Source organism: Salvelinus sp. IW2-2015, unplaced genomic scaffold (genome assembly GCF_002910315.2).
Source record: "Salvelinus sp. IW2-2015 unplaced genomic scaffold, ASM291031v2 Un_scaffold910, whole genome shotgun sequence".
Taxonomy (NCBI): Eukaryota; Metazoa; Chordata; class Actinopteri; order Salmoniformes; family Salmonidae; genus Salvelinus; species Salvelinus sp. IW2-2015.
This window is the reverse complement of record NW_019942643.1, coordinates 54,415-57,648: the sequence shown is the minus strand read 5'-3', so window position 1 is coordinate 57,648 and position 3,234 is coordinate 54,415. Positions and strand designations below refer to the sequence as shown.

General features: G+C 46.1%; 1 pseudogene; it reads left to right on the top strand.

Moving 5' to 3' along the window:
* LOC112069108 (sushi, von Willebrand factor type A, EGF and pentraxin domain-containing protein 1-like) overlaps nucleotides 1-3,234 on the top strand; it is a 115,095-nt pseudogene that overhangs the window by 64,225 nt on the left and 47,636 nt on the right.

Genomic DNA, 3,234 nt, shown 5'->3' with positions numbered 1-3,234 from the left:
AAATGTATCCATGTCAGTGATGTTGGAAATATATTGGTATATTGGTATGTTGGTCTGCGTTCCGAGGAATGGTATCTTTCAAACCACATGGATGTGTTTACTATATTCATGGAGTTACAGTTTTCACTCTCACAACACCTGATCATGATCCAACAACTTCCACCATTCATTCACACGTGTTAATTATTCCAATCCCCCTCCCCCCTCCCCCCCGCAGCAAATCCTGCGTCACTCGCGGGCCAACGCCACCAAGGTGATCTTCCTGATAACGGACGGCTACTCCAACGGGGGCGACCCTCGCCCGGTGGCGGCCGCTCTGAGGGAGCAGGGGGTGGAGATCTACACCTTGGGGATCTGGCAGGGGAACATCCGTGAGCTCAATGACATGGCCTCGCATCCCAAGGACCAGCACTGCTACCTGGTACACAACTTCGCCGAGTTTGAGGCCCTGGCTCGCCGTGCGCTGCATGAAGGTGAGGTGAATGAGCAAATGAATAGTTTGAGTACCAGTCTTTTCACTCTTTGCCACTCCTTGTCAAGTCTACACTTGTTGTATTCAGCACAATGACGAATACAATTTTATTTGACTCTCGTGTCATGCCAAATATATTTTCATAAAGGAGTGGCAAGGAGTTTAATGATAGCACAAGAGACTGGTACCCAGACTGACACTTGAAGGCTTGAATCAGGTTTTACAGTCAATGGGAGATTTGTGGGAAGGAAAGGTTGAGTGGAAGATGTTTTTCTCAACTTTGCATACAGGTAGCCCATTGTGACTAAGATATATAAAGTGCATTCGGAAAGTATTCAGACCCCTTGACTTTTTCCACATTTTGTAACGTTACAACCAGTACATCACCGGGGTCAAGCTTCCTGCCATCCAGGACCTCTATACTAGGCGGTGTCAGAGGAAGACCCTAAAAATCATCAAAGACTCCCCTAGTCATAGACTGTTCTCTCTGCTACCGCACGGCAAGCGYTACCGGAGCGCCAAGTCTAGGTCCAAGAGCCTTCTAAACAGCTTCTACCCCCAAGCCATAAGACTCCTGAACAGCTAATCAAATGGCTACCCAGACTATTTTCACCCCCCCCCACGCTGCTACTACTCTGTTATTATCTATGCATAGCCACTTTAACAACCCTACCTTCATGTACATAATTACCTCAATTACCTCGACACCGGTGCCCCCACACATTGACACATTGACTCTGAARCGGTACCCCCTGTATGTAACCTCGCTATTGTTATTCAATGCTGCTCTTTAATTATTCGTTTTTCTTATCTCTTACTTTTTTCTTAATATTTTTTTTTAGGTATTTTCTTAAAACTGCATCCATCGTTGGTTAAGGGCTTGTAAGTAAGCATTTCACTGTAAGGTCTACCTGTTGTATTCAGCGTATGTGACAAATACAATTTATTTATTATTTATTCTAAAATGGATTAAATTGTTTCCCCCCCTCATCATTCTACACACAATAACCCAGAACGACAAAGCGAAAAACAGGTTTTTAGAAATATTTGCAAATTTATTACAAATAAAAAACGGAAAAATCACATTTACATAAGTATTCCGACCATTTACTCAGTACTTTGTTGAAGCACCTTTGGCAGCGGTTACAGCCTTGATTCTTCTTGGGTATGATGCTACAATCTTGGCATACCTGTATTTGGGGAGTTTCTCTCATTCTTCTCTGCAAATCTTCTCAAGCTCTGTCAGGTTGGATAGGGAGCGTCGCTGCACAGCCATTTTCAGGTCTCTCCAGAGATGTTCGATCGGGTTCAAGTCCGGGCTCTGGCTGGGCCACTCAAGGACATTCAGAGACTTGTCCCGAAGCCACTCCTGCGTTGTATTGGTGTGTGCTTAGGGTCATTGTCCTGATGGAAGGTGAACCTTCACCCAGTCTGAGGTCCTGAACGCTCTCGAGCAGGTTTTCATCAAGGATCTCTCTGTACTTTGCTCCGTTCATCTTACCCTCAATCCTGACTAGTCTCCCAGTCCCTGCCACTGAAAAACATCCCCACAGCCTTATGCTGCAACCACCATGCTTCACCGTAGGGATGGTGCCAGGTTCCCTCCAGACGTGATGCTTGGCATTCAGGCTAAAGAGCTCAATCTTGGTTTCATACAGAGAATCTTGTTTCTCATGGTCTGAGAGTCTTTTAGGTGCCGTATGGCAAACTCCAAGCGGTCTGTCATGTGCCATGAGGAGTGGCTTCCATCTGGCCACTCTACCATAAATGCCTGATTGGTGGAGTGCTGCAGAGATGTTTGTCCTTCTGGAAGGTTCACCTATCTCCACAGAGGAACTCTGGAGCTCTGTCAGAGTGACCATCGGGTTCTTGGTCACCTCCCTGACCAAGGCCCTTCTCCCCAATTGCTCATTTTGGCCCGGCGGTCAGCTCTAGGAAGAGTCTTGGGGTTTTCAAAACTTCTTCCATTTAAAAATGATGGAGGCCACTGTGTTCTTGGAGACCTTCAATGCTGCAAACATTTTTTGGTAACTTTCCCAGATCTGTGCCTCGACACATCCTGTCTTGGAGCTCTATGGACAATTCCTTCGACCTCACGGCTTGGTTTTTGCACAGACCAACACTGTCAACTGTGGGACCTTATATAGACAGGTGTGTGTCTTTCCAAATCATGTCCAATCAATTGAATTTACCACAGGTGGACTCCAATCAAGTTGTAGAAACATCTCAAGAATGATCAATGGAAACAGGATGCACCTGCACCTCACAATTTCCATTCCAAAATTAAATCTAGAATCGGTTTCCTATTTCGCAACAAAGCCTCCTTCACTCATGCTGCCAAACATACCCTCGTAAAACTGACTATCCTGCTGATCCTTGACTTCGGCGATGTCATTTACAAAATAGCCTCCAACACTCTATTCAGCAAATTGGATGCAGTCTATCACAGTGCCATCTGTTTTGTCACCCAAGCCCCATTTACTACCCACCACTGCGACCTGTATGTCCTCGTTGGCTGGCCCTCACTTCATATTTGTCGCCAAACCCACTGGCTCCATTCATCTATAAGTCTTTGCTAGGTAAACCCCACCTTATCTCAGCTCACTGGTCACCATAGCAGCACCCACCCGTAGCACGCGCTCCAGCAGGTATTTTTCACTGGTCACCCCCAAAGCCAATTCCTCCTTTGGCCGCCTTTCCTTCCAGTTCTTCTGCCAATGACTGGAACAAATTGCAAAAATCGCTGAAGCTGGAGACTCATA